Consider the following 9221-nt stretch of genomic DNA (forward strand, 5'->3'; position numbering starts at 1 on the left):
TCGAAAGTGATGATAGTCTCTGGCGCCACACGGTTTGGGGTAACCCACTTTCGTGGCCGAGTAGCTCCCACCTTACGAAGCAGCTTCTTGACATGGGGGCCTGAGGCTGGCGCCTGTGACATGCCGAAGATAGACACAACAGCGTGGGGTGCCTGCAAGGCGGCACCCATCGTGGAGGCAGCAGAGCGAGAACGAAACGCGGTCGGCGGAGAAGCGGCCTTCGACACACCCCTACCTGGCGCACCAAATGTCAGATTTAGGGCTCCACAGACCCAAGAAGGATTGAAATCAAGGGCGTGTGCGAAGAAATCAACCTCTCCAGCCTACATACCCATCGCATCCCAGCCTAGCCCGATTCACATAAGCTAGGAAGGAGAAGAACACAACAGTTTACCCAGGTTCAGGCCACCTTGCAGTGAGAGACCTACTCCTGCTTTGTGGTTGATTGGACTCACGAGTGGCTGAGGATGAACTAGTACAAGGGATGGACAACCTTGCGAGGTTCAGGGTGAGGAATGAGTCGAACAGTGGGCTCGGTGATGACATCCGTCCTACCGTGCTGGTGGTCTTGGTCTCATTGCACCGGAATGGAAACCTTTGCCACATTCCTCGGGAACCCATGCCTTTCCTTGCCTCCTTAACACCAAAGAGGAAACTGCCTCCTCTACGCCTGCTGCCGCCCGCCTGGCCTTGGTCGTCATGGCTTGCGTCATCGTAGCCTCATGAGGTTGGGTAACTGCATAGAAATCTCCGAGCCTCAAGAGGTTGCCTGGGGAGGCCGCTCCTTCGGGAGGTCTTGGTGTCGTTTGCCTCAAAAGGCTTGGCCCCTCGCGAGGGTCTTGTCTTGGCGGTCTTGTAGATGGGCCTTACCAAGCCGTCAAAGGAGCCATGCCATGGGCCACAGGCAGGCAAGTATGGGTACCATAGTTCCTAGAATGCCGACGGAATCCACTATATCTACCTATGGATTGAGTAAGATCCTTCAAGTTAGTTGTCATAGATGTGATAATCCCCAAGTGCAGGGAATCATCGTAGCAATTTCCAATGGTGGAACTGATAAGTATGTGATAAGTATGGAGTGTCGGACCCACAAGGAGCTAAAGGTAAGATCAATATTTTCTCAAGCCCTATCTACCACTAATATGACTCTACGTGCACTGAACGTTTGCTTCCAACTAGAAACGAGAAATAAAGCTACATTGTGGGTATGAAGAGGATAACTTCGCATGATATCGGAGAGCTAACACATAAAAGTAGGTGTTGTTATCATGAAGTTAGAATATATTACTAAATATTATAAATAGCGAGTGTGGAATAATGATGGGTCGGTGTGCGGAATTGTCTTAGGCAATTGTTAACAAGACCGATAGTCGTCATTGCAATTTCATATGAGGGAGAGGCATAATCTACAATACTTTCTCTTCTTGGATCATATGAACTTATGATTGGAACTTGAGAAAGCATCCGCAACTACTAAAGATCATTAAGGTAAAACCCAACCATAGCATTAAAGCATCAAGTCTCCTTTATCCCATATGCAACAACCCCCTTACTCGGGTTAATGCTTCTGTCACTCAAGCAAACCACTATAAGCGAATCATGAATGTATTGCAAGACCCTACAGCGGGAATCCCTCATGCTTGCGCGACATAGAGGGCACAATAGGACAGCACCAAAATAAAACATACAACTCGTACCAATCTAGATCATCAATCAACCCAAAGACAAAGGATATCTACTCAAAACATCATAGGACGGCAACACATCATTGGATCATAATATGTGGCATAAAGCACCATATTCAAGTAGGGATTACAGAGGGGTGCGGGAGAGTGGACCGCGTAAAAGAGAAGAGGATGGTGATGATGATGGTGATGTTGATGAAGACGATCATCACGGCGATGTTTCCCCTCCTGATGGCACTCCGGCGCCACTGAGAGAGAGGAGGAGAGGTTCTCCCCCTTGTGCTTCCACCTCCATGGCCTCCCCCTGGATGGGGAGATGTTCTCCCTCTGGTCCTTGGCCTTCATGGTGATGATGGCCCCTCCGGGATCCTCCTCCATAGCCTCCGGTAATGATGGCCCCCTCTGGCAGGGTGCCAGAGAGGGCCTAGATTGATTTCTCATGGCTACATAGGCTTGCGGCAGCGGAACTTCCAATCTAGGTTATTTTCTGGGGGTTTCTGTATTTATAGGAATTTTTGGCGTCGGTTTCACGTCAGGGGGGTCTCCGAGTCGTCCATGAGATAGGGGCCCACGCCTAGGGGGTGCAGCACGCCCCTCGACCCTCGTGGACGGCTCGGGACTCTTCTGGCCCAACTCTTTTACTCCAGGGGCTTCTTTTGGTCCATCAAAAATCATCAAAAATTGGCACGTCAATTGGACTTCGTTTGGTATTCGTTTTATGAATACTCAAAAACAAGGGGAAAACAAAAACTGGCACTAGGCTCTAGGTTAATAGGTTAGTCTCAAAAATAATATAAAATAGCATATAAAACATCTAAGATGGATAATTTAATAGCATGAATACTTCATAAATTACAGATACGTTGGAGAAATAAAAGCTCTCTAAATATGTATGATCTTTTAGTGTGAAGAAAATAAGCTTTATACGAACTTGTGATATGGAAGAAATAAAAGCGACGGACTGCATAATAAAGTTCGTTATCACAAGCGGTAGTATAAAATGACGTTCTTTTGCATTAAGATTTTATGCATCCAACCATAAAAGCACATGACAACCTCTGCTTCCGTCTGTGAAGAGGCTATCTTTTACTTTTTACCTTTTACCCTTATACAAGAGTCATGGTGAACTTCACCTTTCCCTTTTATGCTTTTTATTTTTGGCAAGCACTATATGTTGGGGAAAGATCCAGATATATATACCCACCCAGATGTAGGTTATCATAAAGTATTATTGTTGACATTACCCTTGAGGTAAAAGGTTGGGATGTGAAACTATAAGCCCCTATCTTTCTATGTGTCCGATTGAGGCTTTGAACTCATAGGTATCGTGTGAGTGTTAATAATTATGAAAGACTAAAAGATGGTTGAATATGTGGACTTGATATACAAAAGCTCTTACATTGACTCTTTCCAATAATATGATAAATTGCAATTGCTTCGGTGACTGAGATCATAGTTTGTTAGTTTTCAATAAAGTTTCTGATTCATACTTTACTTTGTGTACAAATTGTTAGTTTAGCATAAGAAATTATATGACAATATATGTTGCTATTCTAAAGATGATCATGATGCCCTCATGTCCGTATTTATTTTATCGACACCTCTATCTCTAAACATGTGGACATGATCATCGATTTTGGCTTTCGCTTGAGGACAACTAGGTCTAAGCTTGGGGGAGTTGATACGTCGATTTTGCATCATGCTTTTATGTTGATATTTATTGCATTATGGGATGTTATTACACGTTATGGTACAATACTTATGCCTTTTCTGTCTTATTTTACAAGATCTACATGAAGAGGGAGAATGCCGGGAGCTGGAATTTTGGACCGGAAAGGAGCAAATCTGAGAGACCTATTATGCACAACACCAAAAGTCTCGAAAATTTACAGAGAATTTTTTTGGAATATATAAAAAATATTGGGTGCAGAAATAGCAGAGGGGGACCCACCAGGTGGCCACAAGCCTGGGGGCGCGCCCTACCCCCCTAGTCATGCCCCTAGGGCTTGTGGGCTCCGTGGCAGGTCCTCGGTGGCCATCTTCTCCTATATGAAGGGTTTTTACCTGGAAAAAATCAGAAGGAATCTTTCTGGATGAAGTGCCATCGTCTCGAGGCGGAACCTGGGAAAAAGCAATCTAGGGCTCCGACGGAGATCTTCTGCCGGGGAAACTTCCCTCCCGGAGGGGAAAATAGAAGCCATCATCATCACCAAAGATCCTCTCATCAAGAGTGGGTGAATCTCCATTAACATCTTCACCAGTACCATATCCTCTCAAACCCTAGTTCATCTCTTGTATCTGATCTTTGTCTCAAAACCTCAGATTTGTACCTGTGGGTTGCTAGTAGTGTTGATCACTCCTTGTAGTTGATGCTAGTTGGTTTATTTGGTGGAAGATCATATGTTCAGATCCTTAACGATATTCAATACCCCTCTGATTATGAACATGAATATTCTTTGTGAGTAGTTACGTTTGTTCCTGAGGACATGGGAGAAGTCTTGTTATAAGTAATCATGTGAATTTCGTATTCGTTCGGTATTTTGATGAGATGTATGTTGTCTTTCCTCTAGTGGTGTTATGTGAACGTCTACTAGATGACATTTCACCATGATTCGGGACTAGGGGAATGCATTGGGAAGTAATAAGCAGATGATGGGTTGCTAGAGTGACAGAAGCTTAAACCCTAGTTTACACGTTGCTTCATAAGGGGCTGATTTGGATCCACATGTTTCATGCTATAGTTAGATTTATCTTAATTCTTATTCCGTAGTTGTGAATGCTTGTGAGAGGGGTTAATCATAAGTGGGAGGCTTGTCCAAGTAAGGGCAGCACCCCAGCACCGGTGCACCCACATATCAAATTATCAAAATAACGAATGTGAATCATATGAGCATGATGAAAACTAACTTGACAATAATTCCCATGTGTCCTCAGGAGCACCTTGCTTTATATAAGAGTTTGTCTAGGCTTACCCTTTGCTACAAAAAGAATTGGGCCGCCTTGCTGAACCATTGTTACATTTGTTACTTGTTACCCGTTACGAATTATCTTATCACAAAACTATCTATTACCGATAATTTTTGTGCTTGCAGAGAATACCTTGCTGAAAACCGCTTGCCATTTCCTTCTGCTCCTCGTTGGGTTAGACACTCTTACTTATTTAAAGGACAACGGTAGATCCCCTATACTTGTGGGTATCAAGCACCTCTTCCCATGGCAAGAAAAATCGATCTACTTGGCCTAACTAAACCAAACATTCAAATAAGAAGTACAAGGCTATAAATAATCATGCATTTAAGATATCAAAAGAAGACTCAAATAATATTCATGCATATATATCTGATCATAAACTCAAAGTTCATCGGATCCCAAAAAACACACCGCAAAAAGAGTTACATCAAATAGATCTCCAAGAGACCATTCTATTGAGAATCAAAAGAGATAGAGGAAGCCATCTTGCTACTGCCTACGGACCCGTAGGTCTATGGTGAACTACCTACGCATCATCGGAGAGGTACCAGTGAGGATGATGAACCACTCTGTTATGGTGTCTGGATTGGAAAATCATGGTTCTGGAACTTGCGGTGGCTAGAGTTTTGTTTGGTCAAATCCCCTTGGGTTTCTGGAATATTTGGGGATTTATAGGGCGAAGAGGCGGTGCGGGAGGCCACCGAGGTGGGCACAAACCATCTGGGCATGCATGGGCCTCCAGGCGTGCCCTGGTGGGTCGTGCCCCTCTCGGGGCTCCCCTCTAGTACATCTTTTGGCCCACTGGATGTCTTCTGGTCAAAAAAAATTCTCCAAAAAGTTTTGCTTCATTTGGACTCCGTTTGGTATTGATTTTCTACGAAGTAAAAAAACAACAACTGGCACTGGGCACTATGTGGAGGTTAGTCCCAAAAAATGATATAAAGTTTCTATAAAATGATTGTAAAACATCCAAGAATGATAATATAATAGAATGGAATAATAAAAAAATATAGATACATTGGATACGTATCAGCATCCCCAAGCTAAATTCCTGCTTAACATGTTCATCCAAGAATGATAATATAATAGCATGATATAAAGTTTCTATAGTTGAATTTTTGATGTTGAATGCTGCCTAACATGTTCATCACACATTCTTTTCTTTTGTAGGATGGACAGTTGGACTTTAAAATGGTTTAAAGCAATAGTCTAGTTTTGACATGAAGATTCAATACTCAAGCATATTTATACGTCCATTTTGCATCATGCTTTTGTATTGATATTTATTGCATTATGGGCTGTTATTACACATTATGTCACAATACTTATGCCTATTCTCTCTAATTTTATAAGGTTTACATCAAGAGGGAGAATGCCGGCAGCTAGAATTCTGGGCTGAAAAAGGAGCAAATATTAGTGACCTATTCTACGCAACTCCAAAAGTATTGAAAATCCACGGGAATTATTTTCAGAATAAAAAAAATATTGGGCGAAGAAAGTACCAGAGGGGGGCCACCCACCACCCACGAGGGTGGGGGGCGCGCCCTACCCCCCTGGGCGCACCCCCTGCCTCGTGGGCCCCCTAGAAGCCCTCTGATGCCCATCTTCTGCTATATGAGGTCTATCGTCGAGGAAAAGATCATAAGCTAGCTCACAGGACGAAACTCCGCCGCCACGAGGCGGAACCTTGGCGGAACCAATCTAGGGCTCCGGCGGAGCTGTTCTACCGGAGAAACTTCCCTCCGAGAGGGGGAAATCATCACCATCGTCATCACCATCGGTCCTCTCATCGGGAGGGGGTCAATCTCCATCAACATCTTCACCAGCACCATCTCATGTCAAACCCTAGTTCATCTCTTGTATCCAATCTTTGTCCCAAAGCCACAGATTGGTACCTGTGGGTTGCTAGTAGTGTTATTACTCCTTGTAGTTGACTCTAGTTGGTTTATTCGGTGGAATATCATATGTTCAGATCCTTTATGCATATTAGTACCCCTCTGATTATGAACATGAATATAATTTGTGAGTAGTTACGTTTGTTCCTTAGGACATGGGAGAAGTCTTGCTATAAGTAGTCATGTGAATTTGGTAGTCGTTCGATATTTTGATGAGATGTATGTTGTCTCTCCTCTAGTGGTTTCATGTGAACGTCGCCTAAATGACACTTAACCATTGTTTTGGCCTAGGGGAAGGCATTGGGAAGTAATAAGTAGATGATGGGTTGCTAGAGTGACAGAAGCTTAAACCCTAGTTTATGAGTTGCTTCGTAAGGGGCTGATTTGTATCCAAATGTTTCATGCTATGGTTAGGTTTACCTTAACTCTCTCTTTGTCGTCAGCCAGTGGATGACAAAGAAGGTCTTTTCCATCAGCTTAAGGAAAATGGACGGCAAAGAACTGGCAGACGGCAAAGAAGGTCTTAGCCATCAGCCTGTTCTTTGCCGTCTGCTGGTTAATGGCAAAGAGAGAGCTGACCCCACTAAACGAGTTAATTGAGGAAAACTTAATGGCCCCCTCTTTGCCGTCTGCTAGCCGACGGCAAAGAGGAAACAAAGAGGATGACAAAGGGTGGGCAGACGGCAAAGATTCTTCCTAACTAACCGCCGAACCCCACCCCGCCCTTTCTCTCTGTTTCTCTCCCTCTCTCCTCCCCGACACCCGCCGCCGCCCCCGCCACCCGCCGTCGCTTGCCCCGTCGACCCACCACCCCGCTGCCCCCACGCGTCGACGCCTCGTCGCCCCACCACCCCGCCGCCCCCACCACGTCACCGCCCGACCGCCCCACGGCCCCGGCGCCCCCACCACCCGCCCACCACCCGGTGCCACCGTCGCTCCCGGCGCCATCGCGGCCCCATCGCCCCCGCCCCCTGCCGGCTCGGCGCCGCCGCTCACCGCCCTGGCGCCACCGTCGCCCTGCCGCCGCCGCTCGATCCGGTGAGTCATTTTTTTTTCTGTTTTTTCTTTTTTTGCTGTTAGATTTAGTGTTAGATTCGGTTTAGTTTTAGTTTTAGATTTAGTGTTAGATTCAATTTCGTTTTAGTGCTAGAATATGTAGAAGGGGAAGAAGAAGAAGAAGAAGAAGAGGGGAGAAGGGAGTCAGAGGAGGAGGGAGAAGAAGAAAGAAAAGAAGAGGAATTGGAAACCGTAAACCCTAGTTTTAGTCATAGTTTTAGTTTAGTTTTTATTTTTATTTTTAGTTTAGTTTATTTTAGATTAGTTTTAGTTTTAAGAAGAGGGGGGAGGGAGGAAGAGGAGGAGGGGGAAGAAGAAAAGACGAAGAAGAAAGAAGAAGAAGAAGAAGAAGAAGAAGAAGAAGAAGAAGAAGAAGAAGAAAGAAGAAAGAAGAAGGAAGAAGAAGAAGAGGATGAAGAGGAGGAGGAGGGAGGAAGAGCAGGAGGAGGAGGAAGAGGAGAAGAGGAGGAGGAGGGAGGAAGAGGAGGAGGTGAAGAAGAGAAGAAGAAAAGGTTGTCACGTGCCCCGACCGCGACCCACACCCGGACCCCGACACCCCGACCCCCGACACCCCGACCCCGACACGGCACCTCGACCCCGACACGCCACCCCGACACGACAGCCCGACCCCGACCCCCAACACTCTGACACCCCTACCCCCGACACCGAGACCCCGACACGGCACACCGACCCCCGACACCCTAACACCCGACCCTGACCCCCGACACCCTGACACCCCGACCCCGACCCCCGACCCCCGACCCCCGACACCCAGACCCCGAAACAGCACCCCGACCCCGACACGCCACCCTGACACCATATATATTTTTTGATTTTCTATGAAAAACATCATATATTATTATTCATGTCGGTATTTTTTTATGTTGTATTAATTTCGTTTAATCTTCTTCATGGCAGGTGTTGAAAGATGCTGGGCGCTGGTCCGGAGCGCTCCGAGGCCCCTTCTGTCACATCCCTAGTTCTGGTATGCTTTGAGCTAGCTAGTCACATGTTGCATCATGTTTAAATTCTTTTGAAATTGAAATGGGGATTGATCAAACCCTAGCACCAGATCAAATCAAATAGGTTCAACATAAAATCATTTTCAGTAAACCCAAAATGCCCTTTGAAACTGTTCATGATTTATGATAAAGGTGAAAACCTCTGCCAAAAATGATGAGCATATTTCTTGGACATTTATGGATTTTTGAGTTAAATCATATTGTATTTGAATTGGAGCATTTAATGCCTATAAATATTTTAAATGCTTCAATACTTCTGAAAACAATTGGGGGCTGTTGGAAATAATTCAAATAGTGCCCACAATTTTTGTCAGGATTTTACAAAATGAGTTAGTATTTTTACTAACTCAAAACAAATCAAAATAAATAGGAAACATAAACAGAATTGGAAACAGAGAGAGAGAGAGAGAGAGGACTCACCTGGGTCGTCTTACCTGGCAGCCCAACAAATCGGCCCAACCCACCAGGGGCGCCGGGGTCTTCTTCCACCTCTGCCAGTAGGCAGAGGGCGTGTGCCCGACGCGTGCAGCGCCACCTCCACCCTGCCTGCTTCTCCCCTCGACGGTCTAGACGATCTGGAGGCTCCACGCTAC

The sequence above is a fragment of the Triticum urartu genome, chromosome 4 (assembly GCF_003073215.2).
Source record: "Triticum urartu cultivar G1812 chromosome 4, Tu2.1, whole genome shotgun sequence".
Lineage (NCBI taxonomy): Eukaryota > Viridiplantae > Streptophyta > Magnoliopsida > Poales > Poaceae > Triticum > Triticum urartu.